This window comes from Aotus nancymaae, unplaced genomic scaffold, assembly GCF_030222135.1.
Source record: "Aotus nancymaae isolate 86718 unplaced genomic scaffold, 86718_ANA_hifiasm-v0.15.2.pri h1tg000036l, whole genome shotgun sequence".
Classification (NCBI taxonomy): domain Eukaryota; kingdom Metazoa; phylum Chordata; class Mammalia; order Primates; family Aotidae; genus Aotus; species Aotus nancymaae.
In genome coordinates, this window is record NW_026988450.1 from 31,339,400 (window position 1) to 31,347,137 (window position 7,738).

The following is a 7,738-nucleotide window of genomic DNA, read 5'->3' on the forward strand; positions in this document are numbered from 1 at the left end:
AGCCAGCTGTTCCTTGTGTCCTAGCTAAGATCACTGTGACCAGGAAGAGCAGCTTTTCAGTGAGTGTTTTAGTCGGAGCCGAAGGCTTCCAGCCCAGTTCTTAAAGAAATACTCACCTGCAGCCGGGTGCGGTTGCTCACGCCCCAGCCTGACCAACATGGAGAAACTCCGTCTCTACTAAAAATACAAAATTAGCCGGTCTTGGTGGTGCAAGCCCGTCCTGTAATCCCAGCTACTCGGGCGGCTGAGGCAGGAGAACCGCTTGAACCCGGGAGGCGGAGGTTACGGTGAGCCGAGATCGCGCCATTTCACTCTAGCTTGGGCAACAAGAGTGAAACTGCGTTTCAAAAAAAAAAAAAAAAAAAAAAAAAAAAAAGAAAGAAAAGAAAAGAAAGAAAGAAAAAAGCAATACTCACCTGCCATTCTGAAAGATTGCGTACCGCAGTTTCCTGCGTGCGGCCATGAAAATCAGCAACGGGTTTACAGGAATTGTCTTTTATTTATTTTTTTTAAAAATAATATAACTCCAGAAACCAGCACAGTGCCTGGCACACAGTGTTGCAATAATCAAGCAAAAGAGACAGACACGGGTTATCCAATTCCTGAGCCACATACCTCAACCAGTTTTACTTGATTATATAGTGTAACATACATGCCCCTTGCAAAACAGTCATCAGGTTTTTTTAAAAGTAAATATTTCTTTATCTTGTTACTTTTTTCTTTCTTTAAAGTTCTGGTAGGGAGAAAAAAAAAAGTCTTAACTCCTGAGTCCTTGAATGGGTACTGAACCTTACAGAGTTCCTTAGAGAACCCAGATTCATTTAACATAACTACCTGAAGAAAGTTTATGGCATTCCACTGGGATGTAGGGGAGTATCAGGTGCCTGGTGAGCCACTGCAAAGGTACTGAAAGAGAGGCTCTTCTGGGTGGGGTACACATGAATGCCATTCCACCAATGTGATGCCAGGCACCATTCAGAGTGAATGGGTGACAATCACCTGCACTCATGACAGGAACTAGAGAAGTATTCTATGCCTCCTACATACTTTTGGGGATCCCAATCAGTAATCACTGAGGAAGGGGGAAGGGTGACACTGGGAAAGAGGATTCATTACTTCAGCATTTGCTCTTGAGTCTATTTAAGATTTCCATCTCAGAATTGCTTGGGTCTCTGGAGACTTTAGATTTTACAGCTGGAAGCAACCTACGATGTCATCTGACAATCCCAGCCTCCATAGCTTTTCTTTTATTAAGAGGAGAAAAACAGTTTGTAGACATTAAATGATTGGCTCAAATTAGTGGATGAACCAGGACAAAAAAATGCAAGTACTAAAGACTTCTGTGTTCTTGGATCTAGGGATCAGTGGCTTACTTAGGTTTTATGTTTATTTAAGTTGATCAGGTCATTCGATAACAGGCTTTCTAGAATTTTACTAGGTGTTTGGAATGCTCTAGATAGGTGGCAAATATATGTTTTGTCAGTCCAATCTTTATGAATCTATGTTTACTTTTTCAGTTCTTGAACACCGCATGGAACATCTGATGATTTAGAATAGTCAAGACTGCAGTTGTTACCTCTGCTATCTCTGTTTAGTCTCCTTAGCTGATTTCTCCTCTAGGTGTTACTTAAACATATCTATTTCACTCTGTTTATGTCTTTGGTCCACTTACCAATTTACATCCTCATACAAGTGAAATTCCCATGGCTTCCATATTAAAGACTCTCATAACCCATATTCTCAGCCCTGAGAACATTTGACCAAACATGAGGTAGCTATTTCCAACTGTCTGATTGATCTATCTATGTACAGTCATTTGTCATGGTGTGTTAAGTCCAAAATGGGATCCCTTTGTAGCAAAGGCAGCCTACCACATACTTGTTTCATTCAACCAATCTTAGATTCATCCTCCACCTCTCCTTTCTTACTTCTTGTGGAAGTGGCCATTAAACACTATCAATTCTCCCTCAGAAATGTCACTTAGGCCTGGCCTGGTGGCTCATGCCTGTAATCCCAGCACTTTGGGAGGCCAAGGTGGGCAGATCACCTGAGGTCAGGAGTTCGAGACCAGCCTGACCAACATGGAGAAACCTCATCTCTACTAAGAATACAAAATTAGCTGGGTGTGGTGGTGCATGCCTGTAATCCCAGCTACTAGGGAGGCTGAGGCAGGAGAATCGCATGAACCCAGGAGGCAGAGGTTGCAGTAAGCTGAGACAGTGCCATTGCACTCCAGCGTGGGCAACAGGAGTGAAACTCCATCTCAAAAAGAAAAAAAAAAAAAAAGTCTCTTAAACCTGAACTCTTTGATTTCTCTGGTTACCTTTTCCCTCAAAACAGTATCTTGCCTAAGATATTCCATTGGTTCCTCATTATTCACAAGATTCCTTTGCTTGGCTAATAAGCGTTTCCACAATCTGGCCTCAATCCCTCTCTCCAGCCTCAGCAATAACCACTTCCCCACGGACTCCTTGCTCTCCAACCATTTCCTGAATCTGCCTTTTAGTTCTGTAATGTATTCATACTTTTGCACACGCTTTTCACTTCCCCTAGAATGTTCTCTATACCAGGGTGTCTCAAACATTCTTGAAAATAAGAATCAGGCAGTGTGCTTGTTAATAAATACAGCTGCCCCAGGAAGCCAAGTTCACCAAGTCCACTGATGTTTTTGACCACAGTGGGACACTGGTCATGCATACATATGAACCTGAAATATCCAGGCTCCATGACAATTTCACCATAGAAAGAAAAATAAAATAGCCAATTTTTTGTTTGTTTGTTTTTTGAGAGGGAGTCTGGCTCCATCACCAGACGGGAGTGCAGTGGATGATCTCGGCTCACTGCAACCTCCACCTCCTGGGTTCAAGTGATTCTCCTGCCTCAGCCTCCCGAGTAACTGGGACTACAGGCGCATACCACCATGCCCAGTATAATTTTTTATACTTTTAGTAGAGATGGGATTTCATGGTGTTGGCCAGGATGGTCTTAATTTCCTGACCTTGTGACCCGCCCACCTCAGCCTCCCAAAGTGCTGGGATTACAGGTGTGGGCCACTGCACCTGGCCTACATACTTTTCTTACGAGCACTAACCAGAGCCTATTATAATTTACTTGATCCCCCCTTATCCCCCGCCCCAAATTTTTTCAGTGGCTTCTATTAGCTACAAAATAAAATCTGCACTCAAATCAATTCAGCAAATGTTTGGGGCATCTACTCCATATCAGATGCTATGTTATGTCTGATACAGAATTGAATAAGATAGGTTCTCTGACCTCAAGGAGCTCATATAGTCTAGGAAGAATTGTCTCTGCTTGGCATTTAAAGTCTCAAACCTTGGCCTGACCTTTCACTTACTGTCTCTCAAATGCCTCTTCACACTCTGTGTTCCTCATAGCCGTAGGCCCTTTGCATAAGCTGTTTCTTCTACCTGGAATGCTTTTCCCTCCCCTATTTCAACTAGTTTCGTGTTAGCTTTTCATCTATCTGTCACTTCAGGTATCCTTTCCTTAAAAAATTATTTTGTTCTCTCTGACTAGAACAAATCCTGCTGCTATTACATTCAATTTGTACCTTCTTCAAAGCATTTGTCAAAGACTCAATTTTGCATGTTTATGTGGTTATTTGATTAGTGTTTCCCTGCCTAAGCTGTAATCTCCACAAAGACAAGAGAGCATGTCTATTTTTTGCTGTCCATTATTATAATTGACCTGAGCCTACTTTTCAGATGTTAAATATTTATGGAAAAAATAAGTGAAAAAAATATTCTTCAAAAAAAAATTTTTTTATTATACTTTAAGTACTGTGGTAACTGTGCAGAATGTGCAGGATTGTTACATAGGTATACTCGTGCCGTGGTGGTTTGCTGCATCCATCCCCACCCCTGTCATCTATATTAGGTATTTCTCCTAATGTTATTCCTCCCCAATTCCCCCACCCCCTGCTATCCCTCCCCTGGCCCCCTACCCTCCAACAGGCCCTGGTGTGTGATGCTCCCCTCCCTGTGTCCATGTGTTCTTATCGTTCATATTATTAATTATCTTATGCACTGGCCAACTGTAATTACTACAGATTTCATATACATGTCCCTGGCTGACTTTCCTCTGTGTCTTTGAGCTGGCCTTTCTGCCATGGAATGTCTTTTTCCTATCTATACAAACCAAATTCCTACCCATCCTTGAGGGTAAAATTCAAATTTCATCTCCTCTCCATGGCTTTCCTTCATTCCTCTCATTATGAAGTAGTCACTCCTTCTTTTGGACTCCTATTATATTTTTTTCTGTACCTTTCTATTAGTTATTACAAACTTAATTATAATTATTCTTATGCATATCTTCTCCCTCACTAGGCTATAACCTCTTTGATGGTTGAATTGATATTTTGTTCATTACTGTAAGCCTTTCAATCTACCATGATGCCATTAGACCTCATAATAAACATTTGATGTAAATCTGTGAAATAATAAACTGAAATTTAGATTTTTTGCTTTATATCTTATGAAGACAGAGTAATTTTTTTTGTTGTTTTAGAGTGGAAAAGTGATTACACAATCTAATCATCTGAAAGAATAATGTTGCTATGTAATGGAGGGAATATGAATGCAGGAGAAATATACAAGAATGCTCATAGCAGTGCTATTTGTTACAGCCCAAGCTAAAAATAAACCAAATGCAAACTAATAGTAGAAAAGATAAACAAATCGTGCTATAGCCAAATAATGTCATATTTTACCTCAGTGAAAATGAATTAACTACAACTGCACACAATAACATTGATAAAACTTAAAAATATAATACTGTGTGGCAAAACAAAACCCAAAAGAATGCATATTATGCCATTCCATTTATAATGTTCAAAAGAAGCTTTATTCAGTTATATTGTTTAGGGATAGATACATATAAGTGGTGTACCTATAAGGAAAAATCAAGACAATGGTTACCATGGAATACAGAAGTATGAGTACCTGTACAGAAGTATGAGTACCTGTGGCGGTGACAAAGAAGGTTTTGATCAGGAAGGGATACAGGAAGGGATACAGGGTTTTGATCAGGAAGGGATACAGGTTTTGATCAGGAAGGCAGTGGAGGCTTCTGTGATGTTGGCAATGCCCTATTTTGTGACCTAGTTCGGTATTATATAGATGTTCATTGTAAAACTCTGTCTATATGTTTATGCACTTTTCTACAGGTTTGTTATGTTTTGCAGTAAAAAATGTTTCTTTAAAGGTAATGTGACAGAAATGAGAAATTATCTTAATTAAGGGTTGACACACTTAGGCAAAGCAATAGGGAATTATATGTGACTCCACTTAATGTGCTAAGGATGTTATAAACTCACTTATAACATATATTTGGAGTACTGATGTCCTATTTTATTTTTTAATTGGTTACAATAGAAATTAAATCTGGCTTGAATTTTCTGGCATTACCAAAAGAATATAAACTTAGCTGGGCACGGTGGCTCATGCCTGTAATCTCAGCACTTTGGGAGACTGAGGCAGGCGGATCACCTGAGGTCAGGAGTTCGAGACCAGCCTGACCAACATAGTGAAACCTCATCTTCACTAAAAATACAAAACTAGCCGGGCATGGTGATGCATGCCAGTAATCCCAGCTACTTGGGAGGCAGAGACAGGAGAATCACTTGAACCTGGGAGGTGGAGGTTGTAGTGAGCCGAGAGCACCACTGCACTTCACCCTGGGCAATAGAATGAGACTCCATCTCAAAAAAAAAAAAAAAAAAAAAAAAAGACATAAACATAAACTTAGTCTCTGTAGTTATCCTCAGTGACTACCCTTTAATAAAAGTTATGCTTGCTGAAGGACAACATTTAAAAATTAAAATTAATAGGAGAAAAATGCTTAATGTGTTGTCATACATTTGAAAAGAAGCCAGTGATTTTATATTAAGATTCCATATTATAGAAATTATTTACTATAAGTTATATTATGTATAGATTTTAAATCCCTCATATTAAAAATTTCTGCTAAATATAATTTTAGTAAATGTGGATAAAATAGCATAGTTGTTAATTGAGGTTATTATCCCTTAATATGAAATTTAAAAAGTATTATGAACTAGCAGGTGTGACACTGAATTATAGGTCAGCAAGTATCTCTCTTTCCATCCCACTGAGGGCAGGGTGTACTTTACCACCTCCTTAATTTTGAGCTTGGCCATGTAACTTGCCTTGGTCTATAGAACGTTGGCCGATTTGACCCAGGTAGAGGCCTTACATGAGGTTTGGCTTGGCCCTTATACTCTAGTGCTCCATCATGAGAAGAACATGAGGCAAGTAGCTACTGCCCTTCAATCTGGGCCCTAGAATGAACACATGTGGAATACACCTGAACCCAGCCCACAACTTGGAAGCAAGTTCAGTCAATCCACAGCCTGAAGAAGAGCTACCAAGCCAAGTCTTTTCTAGTCCAGCAAAATCTCATTTGCCTGCAGGTCTGTGAGTATGAGGATAAATCCTTTTGTTGTATGTCCTGAGGTTTTGGGGTGTATTGTTACACAGCATTATCATGGCAGTATCTGACTAATATATAAGCAATGAATAAAACAAATAAAAAGTGAGATACTCCATAATTCACAGGACAGAATCATTTTCTCCTCTTTGGACATCTTGCATATCATGTTCAAAATCAAATCTTGAAGATTCTAAATTCAAACTTTAATAATAACAGCTGCAATTCTTATTATTACTATGTACCAGGCACTTAAAAGAATTATTTTATTTAATTTTCACAACAACACTTTTAGATACTATTATCCCCATTCTATAGAATGGCTTATAAAAATGACGCAGCTCCTGCCTCCCTCTCTCCCACATCTAAAACTGCTCTCTCCTTTCATGTCCCCACTGATCTCTTAATTATTTGTACGTGCCAGTTGTCCTCCTGCCCAACCTTAGGGACCAGTCCCATAGTCTGGAATGCTTCCTCCTTTCCTCACATTTGCTTGATTATCTCCTCATCTTTCAGCTCTCAAAGGAGGTGTCTAGAACCTGCCCCAAATTAGAGCAGGTTCTTTGTTCTATGTACTGATTTCCTTTTGTTGCTTTAACAAATTAGCATCAACCTAGTGGCTTAAAACAGTACAAATTTAGGCCGGGCATAGTGGCTCACGCCTGTAATTCCAGCATTTTGGGAGGCCAAGGTGGACAGATCACCTGAGGTCAGGAGTTCAAGACCAGCATAGCCAAGATAGTAAAACCCTGTCTCTACTGAAATAAAAAAACATTAGCCGGGCATGATGGCAGGTGCCTGTAATCCCAGCTACTCGGGAGGCTGAGGTGGGAGAATTGCTTGAACCCAGGAGGTGGGGGTTGCAGTGAGCTGAGATCATAACGGTGCACTCTAGCCTGGGTTAAAGAGTGAGACATAAAAAAAAAAATTAAAAAAAAAACCCCACAAATATTATCTTAAAGTTCTGGAGGTCAGAAGTCCTCAAATCTATATATTGACAGGGCTGCCTCCCTTTTGAAGACTCTGGGAAGGACCCAATTCCTTGTCTTTTTCAGCTTCTAAAGTTGCCCAGATTCCTTGGCTCATGACTCCTTCCTCAGTCTTCAAAACCAGAAAGTGGTATCCTCAAATCTTTTTCTCACCAAACCCTTCCCATTCCTTCTTTTGCCACATCTGTCTCTAACCCTTCTCTAACCCTTCCTCCTTTAAGGACGCTTGTGATCTCACTGGGCCCACTTAGATATTTCAGGATAATCTCATTTGATGAACC